Source organism: Rattus norvegicus, chromosome 12, assembly GCF_021556685.1.
Source record: "Rattus norvegicus strain SHRSP/BbbUtx chromosome 12, alternate assembly SHRSP_T2T, whole genome shotgun sequence".
Classification (NCBI taxonomy): Eukaryota; Metazoa; Chordata; class Mammalia; order Rodentia; family Muridae; genus Rattus; species Rattus norvegicus.
The window spans coordinates 5,633,737-5,653,846 of NC_141545.1; the positions used below are offsets into that span (position 1 = coordinate 5,633,737).

At 36.9% G+C, this 20,110-nt stretch overlaps 3 pseudogenes across 2 annotated transcripts in view; 2 read left to right on the plus strand and 1 right to left on the minus strand.

Annotated features, from left to right (window-relative positions):
• LOC148001994 (uncharacterized) overlaps nt 1–20,110 on the plus strand; it is a 741,081-nt pseudogene that overhangs the window by 678,166 nt on the left and 42,805 nt on the right. The window lies entirely within an intron of this gene.
• On the plus strand, nt 1,512–20,073 carry LOC120101883 (uncharacterized; annotated as a pseudogene). The gene is made up of 6 exons (XR_015634176.1): nt 1,512–1,537; nt 3,885–4,031; nt 7,096–7,137; nt 14,124–14,204; nt 18,138–18,215; nt 19,838–20,073. The product of XR_015634176.1 is annotated as an uncharacterized LOC120101883, transcript variant X2 (transcript).
• Naa11-ps21 (N(alpha)-acetyltransferase 11, NatA catalytic subunit, pseudogene 21) lies at nt 5,027–5,720 on the minus strand (annotated as a pseudogene).

A 20,110-nucleotide genomic window follows, 5' to 3' on the forward strand; every position in this document is an offset into this window, starting at 1 on the left:
TCCTTATATGAACAAGTCAATGGAGAGCCGTATGTCCCTTTTGCCACAGTAAGGGGAAATGTCTACCTTTGCTAGACAAGACCAATTTCACAAATTTTTTTAATGAATTCTTGTATTTTTTCATTTTTCCTTTTGTTGTTCTTGTTGTTGTTTTGTTTGTAACTATCAGGAATCTTTCTTTCTTGTATCTTGAGCTGGACCAAGCCTGACAATTCTGAGACTCTCCCAGAGACCTAACTGGTTTAAATCAAGTAACCTGATTATTTTCAGCACATCTACAATGTTAGCTCACAAAGGTTTAGTTATAGCATTTTCTCAGAGTATCATATCTGATATGTGACATAATGTATATGTACATTAGGATTTATCAAAGTTTCAAAAAAATCAGTTATAAAGTAGCAATGCAATAATTTTATTGGAGGGTATTACTACAAGTTTAGGAACTGCATTCAAGTGCTGTAGCATTTAGAGTTTGAGAACCATTGCTCTATATCCTACCAACTACACTTCTTCAAACTATTCCCATGATACTTCTGAAAAGGGTCCCACTTCTGAAAAGATCCTACTTCTTCAATACATTCCCAGTAGTTCCCTTCATCCATGACATAGTTTCTGTTACATTTTAAAGCTGTCTATAGCTCAACAGAATCATGCTTGGAAAACTGAGTCTGCATTTTAACACCGTTCACCCTTTGAAATCCAGTATGAACATTGTTTTTTAACTTATCCACTGAACACTTGTTCTCTAGGTGGAGCTCTGCATCAGGAGAATTGTTTTTTTTTAATATGGACACGACTAAGGAGGAAGATGTAGGACAAGAAAATCGAACCGTGGTTTACCAAGGTGCTGTGGTTATCCAAAGAGGGTGGAAAAGAAAGAAACGTTATCTGACCTTGTTTGATGACATTTTGGTGGTATCCAGTAAACTATAAGTATACGCATCATGCTTTCCTTACTATAAGAGGCTAATCAGTGGAAAGCCCTTAAGGTACAAAACTGTTTATAAATTCCTTTATTTTTGAGATTATAATTACTTTACATTCTCCTTCTTTTTCCTCTTCCATGTCCTTCCACATCCTTCCATATACCCCTCCTTGTTCTCTTTTAAAATCATGGCTTTCTGGTTTTATTTTTTGTTACTCATTCTTACACATTATTTTATATGTAAGCTAACATAAGATACACATATATAATAGATATGCATGGATACATATATATGTACAGCTTCTAAGTACTTAAATATAACCTACTCAGTCAGTATAATATTGCTTGTATTTGTTTTTTCAGGAATGTGTATTTGGTATTAGATAGGCAATCTAATTGACAATCCTAGGGGAGATTTCTCTTACTCTCAAGTTTCCTTAGTGGCATATACTTCTTTGAGTAGGGTTGACGCTTACTGGACTACTCCTATATATTTCTCAATTTGTTTTGACACATTCTTTGGGCACATTTAAAAAATTAATTAAAGTACTACTCTGCTGTTTGAGTCTGGTGAAAGATTAGCGACATGCTACCAAGGAGACAGTTATGCAGGCATGTGCCCACATTTCTAGCATTTTTTAAAAACTAACTTAGGAGTATTACAACTGGTAATGAGAGCCCTGTGAACTATATAGTGACACATTTCTCTAAATAAAATATTAAACTCCTGATAAGCAGGAGCCTTCTTGCTTGGTGTTTACAAATAGATTACAGAAGCAAGATTTTTGGTCGTAAGGGGCTACACATGTAAGCCTCCTGACCTCATAGCTTCCAGATTAGCATGAAGAGACAGGAAGCAGCTTCTATCTCTCCACTATCAAGGGAAACTGCTGGCACTAAGTCTTGCTTGGTGATTCTGCAGACACTAGAGAAAACTGTTGTGATTGAATGAAACGGTTTACTTGGTTATATTAGAATTTATGGCCATAGAGATGTTTTCTGGGAGCACATCATATATAATCTCCACTACTTATGATCACAGCCTTCTAGAATATGTGATGCTGGTATTGATACTATCAAGTAAATATCTTAAGTGGTGTTCTCATAAGTACATAAATTTATCAGACAAACATCAGTAAAATAGTCTATTCCGTTTTGGGGGTGGCAGGGGTTAAATTTTCTGATCATCAGTGAATTATTTTCCAGAAGATCCATTTCACAGATTGTGAGAAAAATAAAATATTCAGGTGAGAGTTCTTCTATACATTATAAATATACCAACTGGGTACGTTTTTCTGGCAACCCTGATCAGTCATGTAAGCTCCTTCACAGAAAATGGTAATTATTGTCTGAGGCAGGCTGAATATAAAAGAATGGACTGGGTGTCTGTCAATCTGTCCATCTTTCTTGTTTTTTTTTTTTTTATTTTTTTTGGTACAGAGCTCCCTTTCTTTCCACAGTGGGAAATCTTCACATTTTATTTTAAAAGATAGTAATCAACTCATCAGAAATGTAAAAAGAAATAAACTGATCATTTGCCATATAAGTGTAGTTGATGGAAGGAAGTAAACTTAACTTTGTGTTGAGAATAAAGGAAACAGAAATGGTTGGTTTCTTAAAGGCAGTACATATGGTCCCTTCTGTCATGTTGCAATTGTAATTAAAACTATTTTTAGATTCTCATTCACATTATGGAAAGAAGTTTATCAACTTTATAAGAAGTGATTATTGTTATTTCCATTTTCAAGGAAGATTATCTCTTATCAGACATTGGAATTAGAGGTTTCAAGTTCAAGCATTTCTTGGGAATTTTGAGAGATATGTGTGTGTGTGTGTGTGTGTGTGTGTGTGTATGTTTAAATGGTGAATATAAAATGTAAATATAAACATCTCATTATTGAGACGTGTGTATGTATATCTTGAAGTACATGTTGCATGATGGCTTGTATTTTAACTATAGTATGTTACATTAGATTATCTGAGGAATCTTTCTTTGTAGTTCAGTTAGTCTTCCCATGTTTTGAATATTAAAGGTTTATATAAAGGATTTTTGAACCACGATTTATTCTTGTGATATTCTGTCCCCTGAATTTGAGAGGGAGTCATTATCCTCAGTTATCTAGCCACATATTAGTTCACGAGTATCTGAAGGAAAGTTCAATACCTAAGTTTACACAGCAAATGCACCATCCATCACTAAAAAAATACAAAAAAAATCATGAGTGTGGGGAGATCTGTCAGGAGATAGAATGGAAGGAGGAAGTGACAAAAATAATCATCAAATGCATTGTATTTTAATGTAGAATTCTCGAAGAGCAAATTACTCAGAAAAAGAATGACAAAAGGAGAAAATTTATGCTTCAAAGATTATTGTTTCTTAAAAACACTTCTAATAATACCAGAATGCTTGATAGGAAGACATTATTCTAATTATTTGGCTAAATTAAAGGAAAAAAGGATCGCCTTTTTGGTTACTTGTGTGATATATAATTTGCGGGTTTTCTACAGGAGCTACTGGAATGAGGTTATTGAATATTTTAGTACAGGGAGGTAGACAACAGAAAATTTTACTAAGTCAAACAATATTTTTGTTTATATTCTGGAAAGATTTTTCCATGTAATGAATTAAAATAAAAAATCTTGAAATAATTTCCTTTGTGTATTATGGGAAAAAAACAAAGCAAAATAGTTACTCCTTAACTAAATCCAGGTAAGAAATATTGATACAGGTGGCTTTCTGTAAGTGCCGCTGTGCTTAGTTTTAGCAATGGATGTGTCTTTTTTTGCTCTGGGGCAGGAAGAACTTGGTTTTACCACAACACCAACTACAATGCAAATTAAACTAACAGATATTTGATTATCTTTATAGAAATAAGAAATTTAAGATAAAACATGTCATTTTACCACAACACAAACTACAATGCAAATTAAACTAACAGATATTTGATTCTCTTTATAGAAATAAGAAATTTAAGATAAAACATGTCATTCCATTGGCTTACCTGTGGATTGGTGATGAAGTGGATGCATTCAGGTCAGACAACATTGTTGCTTCCAAGTCCATTTACCTATACTGGCCAATGGGACATATTGTTGCCACCTTTTGGTAAGACCTAGAGTTCAGACCTGTGATCACAAGATGATAACTTCAGAAATTGTGGGTCAAATTAATAGAGTGTAATTCACTTCCCAGTGAATGAGTATATTCATTCTAATATTCTCCAATTAGAAAACAATAATCAGGCTCTGGCTATTGGTGATCATTGAAGAGTGTGTATCTATCTAGTAACTACTTTCACCAAATACTTTCATTACCCAACATGTTTGCAAAAATAGAGTCAATTTTAGTCTGATTGTATACAGGATGCCAACTCAACTTTCCCCCTTATATGATGATCCTAGATTTTCTATACTTTTCATTATATCCATTTCCACATGTAGGTAGGTGCTTTATGGTTTTTTGTTTTGTTTTTGTTTTTTGTTTTGTTGTTTGTTTGGGTTTTTCTGTTCTCCTTATATCTTTATTTGTTCAGGTTAGAGATTGCAGTTTAATTTCTGCTTGTCATTTCCTTAAGATCTACAAATTCTGCTCCCATATTTGTCCAGAATCTATCACCGTCTCCCACCAGGAAAGAGAGCATTCTTCTTCAAAAGAAGGGAGGGCAAGGACAGGCAGTTCCCCAGAAAGCAAGAGCTGGTAACTCCCCACAAGGGAGAGGGCATGAGGACTAGCTTGACGGTTCTACTCCAAGTAAAACCCAGATAAACAATGGCAAAGGCAGGATGCTGGGGTATTCTCAAGTTGTCCCCACTTCCTCTTTAGCATTCTAGGGTTTGGAAACCTGCAGGATATACAGAACCAGTACAGCACTGAACAGAATCTGATGGCAGCATGAAGAAGCCAAGAAAGGCGCTGCATGGCAGTCCTCAGGCCTCCTTGACTCCGACACAACAGGTTCTGTGTCCAGGTGTGCCTCCATGATCACACAGGTTATGCAGAAGGTTGCTAAGCATCGAAAGGAGAGTCATTTAGGTCACTGGACTGCAGAACAAGGTTCCCAAGAACAATATGACTAAAATACAAGGACCTGTAGTGCTCAAGCAGGTCCTAAGGGGCGGACCCCAAGGTCTGCAAGCTGTCTTGGACATCAGTGCTATCTTTGCCATCACTGCCACTGTCATCTCCAACCAGGTTCTCCTGCTGATAGGCCTCTTCGGAACCAGGAAGTGTGCTACCCTGATTCTCCTTGGAACCGAAAACCACATACCTGCCTTTCTCCAGCACCAGCTGCCATCCGTGAGAGATCTCGCTTCAGAGCATACGCATCTTCGCCATCTGCATAGTACTTGGGCTCCACCTCACTAACCTGCAAGTTCAGGGTGTTGGAACAGAGGTGCAAGGCTGCTCGGTTGCTCTTCCTGGCATGCAGGGAGACATACTTTGCACTGAAATTCTCTATCATGGCCTGGGAGGCCTGGTCCATTAGCTTCTTGGCCAGGCCTAAGCTTAGGTGGCAGCGCTTCACAGCCAGTGGGGTGATGTGTCCATGAGGGACGTTATCAGGATCCTCTTCCATTTTGGCCAGAACATAACCCACAATCTTCCCAACCTCATCCTCAGCAATGTAGGAGAGCTGGGCCACGAGAGGCCATGATAATAGTATTTCATCTGATTGTTCTCGGGCAGGCAGAGGAGGTTGCACTGTTGTATGTTTATCAGGTCATATGGCCGAGCCCAGCAGATGCTCATATTGGCGGCAGAAAAGCCTATCAGACTCGGGAAAATCAGAGAGGATGCCACAGAGCACAAGCGACACCAGCACCATTTGCTTTAAGACACCTGGGTTATCCAAACGGAACTCATACAAGATGAGGAAGATTTCTCACTATCTTCCATTTCGTTTCGGCGATGCTGTACAGAACTTTGTATATCTTCATGCAAGTGGGGTCCTAGTTGTGTCCGAAGTAAATGACGACCACGCAGTCCTCGTCTGAAAGGATTGGCTGGTCTACCTGCCAGCCATTGTGTAGATGCAGAAGCATGTACAACATCTTGAACGCGCTTGCGAAGCATGACCTCGCGAGCTATCTCTAACCTCGTGTGAGCCCACAGGGCCGGACCAACGGACCCTCCACCCAGCATCAGCGTGCTTTATGTTTTGATCTGTGATGTTCAAGACTCCACAAGATCCATGGGGCAGGACAGAGGTGCATTGTCTTAGAAGAATGTGGACAGGACAAGATCTTATTATTTATCCTAGACATTCTTCTTCCCAAAATGATCTGATTTTTATCTGTGTCTTAAAAGTACAAAGATCTATCTCTTCCCAATAATATTGTGTAGCATAATTAAATTTGAAAAATACTTTATATACTCGCACATTTTCTTAAAAATTAGTATTTAGTTGAATGATGAAAAGTTACTCATGCAATACCCAATTATTTGAATGTCTCTGTAGCAGAATATCACTGATTTTTATAATCAATTAAAAAGGACCGGTGTCATTACACCATCAGAGTCAGGTATAATTTTCAGAGTTCAGGAAAATTTCAAATTTGCATTCTAATCGTTCATAAGAAGATGTGCTCATGGCATATAGATATTACATTGAGTTTAGTTGATGGAATCACAGGGATTGTGTAGCATGTGCCTTCTTCTCTAATCAAACATACACCAAAATTCAAATTTTTTTCCACATGAAAAGTTCATGGATACTCCAAATTTGAGCTCTTTTCATTCTTCTATCCAAATTCTTAGTATCATCACACAGTTGACTCAAATAACACAAACACAAGTTTTATGAGCATTCTAGGCTCTGTGACTTTGCTCTTTACAAGGAAAAGCATTTGTCATAGACTCTGACAAAAGAGAAAATCACCTTTTGTTCTCTTAATGTTTTCTATTCCTCTAGTAAAATCTCAAAAGATTGTTATTTAATGCTTATGGTTTCTCTCTTACCAAATATGAGAAATATTATATTTAGGGATGGTAAAGTGTCACATGACAGCACGGCAGTACAAAAATTAGGTCATTTAGAGGTAGAATCATGTAGAGACTGCCAAATATACCTATACCATAATTGACGGCCACAGACGTAAGTTATTTTTATGCATAATAACCTTAAGAATTTTACCATTTATCATGACTCTAATATTTTTCAATTTCACAGTTCCATGGAACAGACTATTTGGTGGTATTTCTTTCTAAAAAGGTATTATACTTGTGTTAATATTTTAATTCCTTAGTGATATAGGAATGGTAGTATGTGCTTTGGTTTAGTTATATATACATACACATACACATACACACACATATATGTATATATATATATATATATATATATATTTGATATTCTGTCTCGAAATCAGTTGTTAATTAGATGGTCAATGGAAAAATTCTTGGCATTCTCCTGTCCATTCCTTATTTTATTTAATTTTGTGGAAGTTCTGCATTTATTATTTCCTCTTTGTATTAGAGTAAACAGTACTCTCAAGTCTTATTTTAAATTCCACTAAGTAGATGTCACTCTAGCATGCACATTCGAACCATCTGCTGCTTCCTCCTTTGAGATCAAGCAAATTTCTTTCCTTCAGTTTGTTTCAGGTACATCATTTTGAGGACTGGATATACTACTTAGGTCAATGTGTTATTACCTGACTATATCTGTTTCTGAAACATTTTTGAGTATTCACCAGTCGAATAGTGAATATTGCTGAACTTATTTCCTTATATTGAAAGCTAAGATGATCCTGAAAAAAATATTAACAGGGATTAGTTTGAAATAAATTCCTGAGCAGCTCTCTGCTCCCAATCCCCGTGGGAGAAAGACCTCACTGCCTGGTCAGGTGGGCACCCCTGAGGCTGCAGAGCGGAGGAGACCACCAACACTGCCCACCCCTGCCCACATCCCTGGCCCAAGAGGAAACTGTATAAGGCCTCTGGGTTCCCGTAGGGGAGGGCCCAGGAGCAGCAGGACCCCTGCGCCTGAGACACTGCCGGAACCTAAAGGAAAAAGACTGGATAAACAGTTCTCTGCACCCAAATCCCGTGGGAGGGACAGCTAAACCTTCAGAGAGGGAGACACGCCTGGGAAACCAGAAGAGACTGCACTCTGCACACACATCTCGGACACCAGAGGAAAACACCAAACGCCATCTGGAACCCTAGAGCACGGAAGCTCCCTGAAAGGGCGGCGCACATCTTCCTGGTTGCTGCCGCCACAGAGAGCTCAAGGGCAGCACCCCGCGAGCAAACTTGAGCCTCGGGACCACAGGTAAGACCAACTTGTATGCTGCAAGTGACCTGCCTGGTGAACTCAAGACACAGGCCCACAGGAACAGCTGAAGACCTGTAGAGAGGAAAAACTACACGCCCGAAAGCAGAACACTCTGTCCCCATAACTGACTGAAAGAGAGGAAAACAGGTCTACAGCACTCCTGACACACAGGCTTATAGGACAGTCTAGCCACTGTCAGAAATAGCAGAACAAAGTAACACTAGAGATAATCTGATGGCAAGAGGCAAGCGCAGGAACCCAAGCAACAGAAACCAAGACTACATGGCATCATCGGAGCCCAATTCTCCCACCAAAATAAACATGGAATATCCAAACACACCAGAAAAGCAAGATCTAGTTTCAAAATCATATTTGATCATGATGCTGGAGGACTTCAAGAAAGATGTGAAGAACCTCCTTAGAGAACAAGTAGAAGCATACAGAGAGGATTCGCAAAAATGCCTGAAAGAATTCCAGGAAAACACAATCAAACAGTTGAAGGAATTAAAAATGGAAATAGAAGCAATCAAGAAAGAACACATGGAAACAACCCTGGATATAGAAAATCAAAAGAAGAGACAAGGAGCTGTAGATACAAGCTTCACCAATAGAAAACAAGACATGGAAGAGAGAATCTCGGGAGCAGAAGATTCCATAGAAATCATTGACTCAACTGTCAAAGATAATGTAAAGCAGAAAAAGCTACTGGTCCAAAACATACAGGAAATCCAGGACTCAATGAGAAGATCAAACCTAAGGATAATAGGTATAGAAGAGAGTGAAGACTCCCAGCTCAAAGGACCAGTAAATATCTTCAACAAAATCATAGACGAAAACTTCCCTAACCTAAAAAAAGAGATACCCATAGGCATACAAGAAGCCTACAGAATTCCAAATAGATTGGACCAGAAAAGAAACACCTCCCGTCACATAATAGTCAAAACATCAAACACACAAAATAAAGAAAGAATATTAAAAGCAGTAAGGGAAAAAGGTCAAGAAACATAAAGGCAGACCAATCAGAATCACACCAGACTTTTCGCCAGAAACTATGAAGGCCAGAAGATCCTGGACAGATGTCATACAGACCCGAAGAGAACACAAATGCCAGCCCAGGTTACTGTATCCTGCAAAACTCTCAATTAACATAGATGGAGAAACCAAGATATTCCATGACAAAACCAAATTTACACAATATCTTTCTACAAGTCCAGCACTACAAAGGATAATAAAGGGTAAAGCCCAGCATAAGGAGGCAAGCTATGCCCTAGAAAAGCAAGAAACTAATCATCTTGGCAACAAAACAAAGAGAATGAAAGCACACAAACATAACCTCACTTCCAAATATGAATATAACGGGAAGCAATAATCACTATTCCTTAATATCTCTCAACATCAATGGCCTCAACTCCCCAATAAAAAGAAATAGGTTAACAAACAGGATATGCAACGAGGACCCTGCATTCTGCTGCCTACAGGAACCACACCTCAGAGACAAAGACAGACACTACCTCAGAGTGAAAGGCTGGAAAACAACTTTCCAAGCAAATGGTCAGAAGAAGCAAGCTGGAGTAGCCATTCTAATATCAAATAAAATCAATTTTCAACTAAAAGTCATCAAAAAAGATAAGGAAGGAGACTTCATATTCATCAAAGGAAAAATCCACCAAGATGAACTCTCAATCCTAAATATCTATGCCCCAAATACAAGGGCACCTACATATGTAAAAGAAACCTTACTAAAGCTCAAAACACACATTGCAACTCACACAATATTAGTGGGAGATTTCAACACCCCACTCTCATCAATGGACAGATCATGGAAACAGAAATTAAACAGAGATGTAGACAGACTAAGAGAAGTCATGAGCCAAATGGACTTAACGGATATTTATAGAACATTCTATCCTAAAGCAAAAGGATATACCTTCTTCTCAGCTCCTCATGGTACTTTCTCCAAAATTGACCATATAATTTGTCAAAAAATGGGCCTCAACAGGTACAGAAAGATAGAAATAATCCCATGTGTGCTATCGGACCACGACGGCCTAAAACTGGTCTTCAATAACAATAAGGGAAGAATGCCCACATATACGTGGAAATTGAACAATGCTCTACTCAATGATAACCTAGTCAAGGAAGAAATAAAGAAAGAAATTAAAGACTTTTTAGAATTTAATGAAAATGAAGGTACAACATACCGAAACTAATGGGACACAATGAAAGCTGTGCTAAGAGGAAAACTCATAGCGCTGTGTGCCTGCAGAAAGAAACAGGAAAGAACATATGTCAGCAGCTTGACAGCACACCTAAAAGCTCTAGAGCAAAAAGAAGCAAATACACCCAGGAGGAGTAGAAGGCAGGAAATAATCAAACTCAGAGCTGAAATCAACCAAGTAGAAACAAAAAGGACCATAGAAAGAAACAACAGAACCAAAAGTTGGTTCTTTGAGAAAATCAACAAGATAGATAAACCCTTAGCCAGACTAAAGAGAGGACCCAGGGAGTGTGTCCAAATTAACAAAATCAGAAATGAAAAGGGAGACATAACTACAGATTCAGAGGAAATTCAAAAAATCATCAGATCTTGCTGTAAAAGCCTATATTCAACAAAACTTGAAAATCTACAGGAAATGGACAATTTCCTAGACAAATACCAGGTACCGAAGTTAAATCAGGAACAGATAAACCAGTTAAACAACCCCATAACTCCTAAGGAAATAGAAGCAGTCATTAAAGGTCTCCCAACCAAAAAGAGCCCAGGTCGAGATGGGTTTAGTGCAGAATTCTATCAAACCTTCATAGAAGACCTCATTCCAATATTATCCAAACTATTCCACAAAATTGAAACAGATGGATCACTCCCGAATTCCTTCTATGAAGCCACAGTTAACTCTTATACCTAAACCACACAAAGACACAACAAAGACAGAGAACTTCAGACCAATTTCCCTTATGAATATTGACACAAAAATACTCAATAAAATTCTGGCAAACCAAATCCAAGAGCACATCAAAATAATCATCCACCATGATCAAGTAGGCTTCATCCCAGGCATGCAGGGATCGTTTAGTATACGGAAAACCATCAACGTGATCCATTATATAAACAAACTGAAAGAACAAAACCACATGATCATTTCATTAGATGCTGAGAAAGCATTTGACAAAATTCAACAGCCCTTCATGATAAAAGTCCTGGAAAGAATAGAAATTCAAGGCCCATACCTAAACATAGTAAAAGCCATATACAGCAAACCAGTTGCTAACATTAAACTAAATGGAGAGAAACTTGAAGCAATCCCACTAAAATCAGGGACTAGACAAGGCTGCCCACTCTCTCCCTACTTATTCAATATAGTTCTTGAAGTTCTAGCCAGAGCAATCAGACAACAAAAGGAGGTCAAGGGGATACAGATCGGAAAAGAAGTCAAAATATCACTATTTGCAGATGATATGATAGTTTATTTAAGTGATCCCAAAAGTTCCACCAGAGAACTACTAAAGCTGATAAACAACTTCAGCAAAGTGGCTGGGTATAAAATTAACTCAAATAAATCAGTAGCCTTCCTCTACACAAAAGAGAAACAAGCCTAGAAAGAAATTAGGGAAACGACACCCTTCATAATAGACCCAAATAATATAAAGTACCTGGGTGTGACTTTAACCAAGCAAGTAAAAGATCTGTACAATAAGAACTTCAAGACTCTGAAGAAAGAAATTGAAGAAGACCTCAGAAGATGGAAAGATCTCCCATGCTCATGGATTGGCAGGATTAATATAGTAAAAATGGCCATTTTACCAAAAGCGATCTACAGACTCAATGCAATCCCCATCAAAATACCAATCCAATTCTTCAAAGAGTTAGACAGAACAATTTGCAAATTCATGTGGAATAACAAAAAACCCAGGATAGCTAAAACTATCCTCAACAATAAAAGGACTTCAGGGGGAATCACTATCCCTGAACTCAAGCAGTATTACAGAGCAATAGTGATAAAAACTGCATGGTATTGGTACAGAGACAGACAGATAGACCAATGGAATAGAATTGAAGACCCAGAAATGAACCCACACACCTATGGTTACTTGATTTTTGACAAAGGAGCCAAAACCATCCAATGGAAAAAAGATAGCATTTTCAGCAAATGGTGCTGGTTCAACTGGAGGTCAACATGTAGAAGAATGCAGATCGATCCATGCTTATCACCCTGTACAAAGCTTAAGTCCAAGTGGATCAAGGACCTCAACATCAAACCTGACAGACTCAAACTAATAGAAGAAAAACTAGGGAAGCATCTGGAACACATGGGCACTGGAGAAAATTTCTTGAACAAAACACCAATGGCTTATGCTCTAAGATCAAGAATCGACAAATGGGATCTCATAAAACTGCAAAGCTTCTGTAAGGCAAAGGACACTGTGGTTAGGACAAATCGGCAACCAACAGATTGGGAAAAGATCTTTACCAATCCTACAACAGAAAGAGGCCTTATATCCAAAATATACAAAGAACTCAAGAAGTTAGACCACAGGGAGACAAATAACCCTATTAAAAAATGGGGTTCATAGCTAAACAAAGAATTCACAGCTGAGGAATGCCGAATGGCTGAGAAACACCTAAAGAAATGTTCAACATCTTAAGTCATAAGGGAAATGCAAATCAAAACCACCCTGAGATTTCACCTCACAACAGTGAGAATGGCTAAGATCAAAAACTCAGGTGACTGCAGATGCTGGCGAGGATGCGGAGAAAGAGGAACACTCCTCCATTGTTGGTGGGATTGCAGACTGGTACAACCATTCTGGAAATCAGTCTGTAGGTTCCTCAGAAAATTGGACATTGAACTGCCTGAGGATCCAGCTATACCTCTCTTGGGCATATACCCAAAAGATGCCCCAACATATAAGAAAGACACGTGCTCCACTATGTTCATCGCAGCCTTATTTATAATAGCCAGAAGCTGGAAAGAACCCAGATGCCCTTCAACAGAGGAATGGATACAGAAAATGTGGTACATCTACACAATGGAATATTACTCAGCTATCAAAAACAACTGCTTTCTGAAATTCGTAGGCAAATGGTTGGAACTGGAAAATATCATTTTGAGTGAGCTAACCCAATCACAGAAAGACATACATGGTATGCACTCAGTGATAAGTGGCTATTAGCCCAAATGCTTGAATTACCCTAGATGCCTAGAACAAATGAAACTCAAGATGGATGATCAAAATGTGAATGCTTCACTCCTTCTCTAAAAGGGGAACAAGAATATCCTTGGCAGGGAAGAGAGAGGCAAAGTTTAAACAGAGACTGAAGGAACACCCATTCAGAGCCTGCCCCACATGTGGTCCATACATATACAGCCACCCAATTAGACAAGATGGATGAAGCAAAGAAGTGCAGGCCGACAGGAGCCGGATGTAGATCTCTCCTGAGAGACACAGCCAGAATACAGCAAATACAGAGGCGAATGCCAGCAGCAAACCACTGAACTGAGAATAGGTCCCCCGTTGAAGGAATCAGAGAAAGAACTGGAAGAGCTTGAAGGAGCTCGAGACCCCATATGTACAACAATGTCAAGCAACCAGAGCTTCCAGGGACTAAGCCACTACCTAAAGACTATACATGGACTGACCGTGGACTCTGACCTCATAGGTAGCAATGAATATCCTAGTAAGAGCACCAGTGGAAGGGGAAGCCCTGGGTCCTGCCAAGACTGAACCCCCAGTGAACTAGACTGTTGGGGGGAGTGCGGCAATGAGGGGAGGGTTGGGAGGGGAACACCCATAAGGAAGGGGAGGGGGGAGGGGGATGTTTGCCCGGAAACCAAAGAATTATTATTAAGTATTAAATAAATTTAAAAAAATAAGTTCCTACTTAATCTTGCTGTATTGTATATTTTTGTTGCATTTCACAGATCCATTCGTGAAGCCAAGAAACCCAACAAAATTGAACTTCCCATGCAGATATTCATGAGGATATTGCATGCTGTGACACTGTATGTGAATACAAAACCAAAACTAATATTCCATGTTCATGACTAGGAGAGAGACAGTTTGTAAAGTAATGGAAGATGGAGACATAAGAAGAGCATGGATGGGGAGAGCGGGACAAAGGAAGAGAGGGACAGAGAGACAGAGAGACCGAGGGAGAGAATTTAGACAGTATTGTGTGGAACTTATTAAATTATTTTACATTAAATTATATTAAATTATATCTGTAGTCAATGCAGACATAGGACTCTCATATGTGATATGTAGAGAGCAACATGAAACAAGACTGATTCACGTACTAGAGATCCAAAAAGAGGAAATACTTTTTGTTATATCACTGAAAAGTGAGCCAAATATTTCCAACAGCATATATTTCCAAGTGAAGTATTATTAGTAGAATTAAACTGCCCCCTCCTGAGTCCTTATTGTTTATATATAGATTTGTTTGTTGTTTCCACTTTCCTTATTCATTTTAAAATATTTATGTGTAATAATTTTTATTATATAATATTATCATAAAGCATTACATTTTCTCTCCATACCTAAGTTTTCAATGATATATTAGCTCTTTTTCTCCATTCTGTGCTCTTTCTCTAAGTCTCTTATTATGCATCCTTATACCTTCCTCTGAGTACCAGCTACAAAGTTATGGCTTTCATCCTCATGTTTATTTGAATAATCTAGTCATGAGGGTATCTTTGTATGTGTCTTCTGTTCAGAAATTACCTTAATAAATTTAAAAGTGGTGTGTGTGTATGTGTGTGTGTGTGTGTGTGTGTGTGTGTGTGTGTGTGTTCATCTTTGTGTATGGTGTTTAGGATAAAACTCACAACCTCACAATAAAATACAGTAGTTCTATCATTGAGATAAACATAAATATCTATTGAATAATTGTCTATTTTTCTCAGGCTTATATTATTGTCCACTTTCCAGTATTGGGTTTAGTGCAGATCAAAAATGTAACTACTATGTAACATGTAGAGCATTGAAGACATTTCCTGCTGTAAAGCAGAATAGACTGTGACTCAGGGATCACCACCTCTCTGCCTTTCATAAATACTAATGGGTACAAAATGGACCTAGAGTCAGTGTTCTAACATGTCACTGTGGACACTGCACTAGACTTACAAAGGGGAATATAATGAAGATATTTTAGATCACCAAACAATTTCTTACTCATACCAGGTCCACGTTACACAAAACAGTAACTAAAAATAGTATAAAATAGATTTTATACTATTATATATCTATATAATTGATATGTAAAAAATATATAAATTTTTATTAGTTTTCTTTGATTTTTTTGCTTATACTTTAACCTTTTATCATTTGAAAATTCTTTGAATCATCAATGTATTTCATTACACTTAAGATAAACCTGTAAAGTTTTTCTATGGATAAATTAGGAAAATGTTTTAATCCTATTTTTATATTAGGATTTTTCTGCCTAATTTTTTTTCCTTTACTCTTAAGATTGAATGTAGATCTCTCAGACACTGCTTATATTTTAAAATAGATAGATGCAGATGATTTTAGAATTATCTTTATTTGATAATTTCATGTAAGTATAGAAATGCCAAATCACCTGCACAATCACAAGATATCCCCAAACCTTTCCCTGTATTCATGTTCTTTCCTTTTCTTGACTTTAATAATTAACAATGTATAAAATATTGACTTTTGGTCTTAGCATGTTATAGAAAACAACTGCACTGTCCTCATGAGGCAATGCTTATGCCATGGCTGGGGGACAGCATTTTACTACATGCCTCCATGATTTTAGTAATCTGTTTTAAAATTCATACCTTGTTAGTAATAGTATCACCTCACTGTTGCACATTTAGTCTATTAATATGTAATTTCAATATTTACAGTTATTATTTCTATCTGAAGATATAGGCAAATATATTTACATTAAAAGGTTTTTGTCTTTGAACAATTAAAACTTTTTATTCCTCATAGAAGGAGCATGTGAACTATTCTAAGGTTGATCTTCTCTCTTAAGAATTGTTTACATTTCTGTGGTTCATCATGAGTCAAGAAATATTTTAGCATATATAATAAAACTACTAGTTCTATTTTAGTTTTCATGCATTAAAAATGTTATTTGTAGAAATATTTTATTTAAAAAGTCTCTTTGTCTTGAAATCTGTATTACAAACAAAATCACCATCAGAAAGAGATGTACACATCTCTGCAAATATTAATTAGACATTAATATGTTTCTATTGCTCTGAAAACAAAATATTTTAAAATAATGTGAATTAAAGTCCCATGTGAATTATTACTCTATCTCATGTGTGGAATTCTTTATAATAAAACTTTGTTGTCTTAAAATTATACCAATGTTTTCAGACATTCATCAAAATATCATAAGTTTTACTTTTCTTTAAATGTTCTATGCTTACCGTGTGTGTGTGTGTGTCTATCTCTATGTGTGTGTGTGTGTGTGTGTGTGTGTTCCTATGAGTATGTGGTTTATGAATATATGTACATATTTCAATGTGCCATATTGGTGTAAGAAGGAAACTTGCAGGTGATTATTTCCTTCTGGGATGTATGGTTTCTGAGCCCTGATCTATATTTTCACCCATAGGTGATTAATTTTATATTCTGAACAAAACCTTAAATTTGTTCCTTTCTTGTTACATTCCAACCACAAGATCACAGCTGTTTTTTTTTCATATTCTAAGATGCTTTTGAATAATTGTTAGCCTCTGCATAAAAAGATGCAAAGTCAGTTAGTGTAAGTTGTCCTTTTCATAAAATTCTACTAAGCTGACATGTAACATTGGGGTCTTGGATGAATCATCAGAAGCACTCAAACACACACACACACACACACACACATACACACACACAGGCACATGCACATGCAAACGCACCACAGACACAGACACACTCACTCATATTACTTTCAAAGTAATAGATTATGCATAGCAGTTGATTAATAAAAGTAAAAATTAAAAAATAATGAATGAAACCTTTGTAAAAGAGATGGCTTGTGAAATGGTTTTCTTAGGTTTGGGTTCAAGGTTGTTATGGATAGGGAGAGAGTACATGTGCTGTGTTTCTTGTTTCTCATTTAAGGGACTGTTTCTTAGATACTTACAATCCTCATCAAAGATAACTGATAATATAGATACTAACTTCATGAAAATATACTTATCTGCTCACTGTCTGGTTATTTATTAGATTTCTAGTACATCAGTGGTTTCTTGTCTGATTACTATGCTTTGATTTCATGCTATATTCTTGCTGCTGTCTTCCTAGGTCTCTGGAGCAGATTCTAAATGTGAGAGGCAGTAGAGAGCTAATAGTACAAGTACCTTGTTTTTTCCTGGGAGTGTTAAGAAATGGCGTCTTGTTTCTAAAATATTCATTTTGGATCCCTAGATCTATCACCATAAAAGAATTCAACACTCTAGATCTGTATGCCATCTAAGTATTTACAAACCCTGATATGATAAGAGTGCTCACTAATTTTAATTTTTATAAAAATAATTGTGCTGCTTCCCAACCTCATTTTCCTAGAACTGTGCATATGAAGCACATGGGAGTAAGGCTGTAATGATGGAAGTCCAGATGGAGAGGAAGCAAACGTCTCTGCTCTCTTTTTAAGTGTCCTCCCTGACTACGTTCTGCCATAATGAAAGAGAAATCAGGATGCTGAGCTCTAGCACCCATGGCTTCTCAGTCCTTTATCATACACAACCTGTTACAGTTATGTTTGATTTTTCAGTACCCAAGAACTAAATTCTAAGATAAATATGTTAGACTGAGTGTCTTCCAGACTTAGCCTATGGGAAGAAAATGAGTTATACATTAGAGGAGTTGTTATAGATTATAAATTGTAAATAATGAGTAGATCATATTAATTTTGTATTCATGAGCTTTCAGGTTATTTTATAGCATTTTTCTCTCTGTGCATTCTATAGCCTCTGTATGTAACAGCAACAAACTTTGATATGGTGAATGACATAATCAGCAAGTTACTACCAATGATAAGAAAGCATGTAAGTTACTTTCAATCTATTTTGAGTTAAAATTAAATTTTGCTTTTGAGATTCACATATGTGGAAATGTGTAAATACAGATGAAATTTGATCATGATACATTTACAAATCATATTTTACAAATACCTCCTTTTTAATCAGAAGTTATTGAAGACATAGTAATAGTCCTTTGAGTGACATTATTTCTTGAATTCGTGTCTAGTTTTATATGAAATGAAAGTCATAGCCCAATGGTTTGAGCTGTATGTGTAGTTTCACTATATAATACATATCCACTTTAATAAATTGTGATTAATTTGTCATATGCTCACACCTAATTTAAAGGGTGCCAATGTTAGAGGGAATATTTTCTTTCTTTCTTTCTTTTTTTAATTAGACTATACTGCCTATTTAGTATGTCATTCGGTAGTCTTCCCCATTTCTTCTTGTTTTTATTTCTCTTGTGTGAATGTGTAAGTGTACATGTTCTAGTGTATTTATTTTTAACTTTTAATAAATCTTTAATAAATGAGTCTACATTTCTATGTCTTTTCTGCATATATATGTGTGTATATATTGTCTTTTCTATTTTTAAATGTGCATGTGTATCTCTTTGTAACTCTGTGTGTGTGTGTGTGTGTGTGTGTGTGTGTGCTTCTCTGAGATTATGCATCCCTGTCTATTGCTTTCTGTGAGTTTGTACAATGACAATCCACGTGTCAGTCTGCCTCTCTGACTTTATGCCCCTCTACCTCTGTCTGCCTCTCTCTCTTACTCTCTTTCTCTTTCTGTTTCATTATCACCCTCTCCATGTATGTTGGGGTGTAAATGGGTATTTGGTGGTGTGTCTGCTTGAGTGCTTTTTGTCTGCTAGTTTAACACTTAAAAACTCTATGGGACAATGTCATTGGTTTTAAATAGGAGTCTACAAGAAAATAAAATCAATAATAATTCCAGTTAGAGCCACTCCTGGAGGGTGCTCAATATTTCAACAGAATGTTCTATTTAGATGATTATTTCAAATGGATCCAAAACACTGTGTGCAGTAATTATGTTCTAGAACTTCTTTTCAGCATGAGGCCTATTTTCCCGGATAGACACATGTCCTTCATCTCCACAGACTGGACATCTCTCAATGAAAGCCAAAGGCTGTTTTCACTTCTAGGTACCCTCAAAGAGTCTCTGTTTTTGACTCTTGTGTTCACTGTTGTCAAAGTTATCATATCTTTTGAATGTTAACTTTGCTAAACTCATCATAGCCACCATGAGTATATGCCTCTGTGGACACTAGGTTCTGTGCTCATGTTAAGTCGAAATTCAATATACCACACACAGTCTGCACAGATGTAAGAAATTTCATAATACTATTTGTCTCGGTTAGTGGTAATGGCTGAATGCAACTTCTTATTTTATTCTGCATCAGTAGATCAAGGTTCCCTCCAAGAGGAAAGGCAAGTACCCAAAGATTTTCTCCTGAAATCAGTCCTGTTTTCTCAAATCTGTGGTCAGAAGAAGTATCATTAGTACTGGTTTAAATAATTTCCCTGCTAAAGAGCTAGAAATTGTAAGTAAAGGAAATTGCTAGACTCTTCAAGACTCTGATGTCAGTATATTTGTGGTGGTTGGTTCTTTTTGCCTCCCAGAACATTGAAGATTACCAACTGTGGTTCTGTCCTGGCCCTGGGAAAGCTCCAAGAGTACTCCAAGGTAATAACAGGAAAATCTAAGGAGGGAATAGCTGAGTTTGGTGAATCCTCACTATTTTCATTATTTAGTCTTAAACTTGAATAAACACTAAAGCAAAATGACTTAAGTATAATTTCATTCATTTAAATCATAATTAATTACTAATATAACATTCAGAAACAATTTAATACCTCATAAGCAACAGCCTTAGAATGATAGGAATTTTTCTG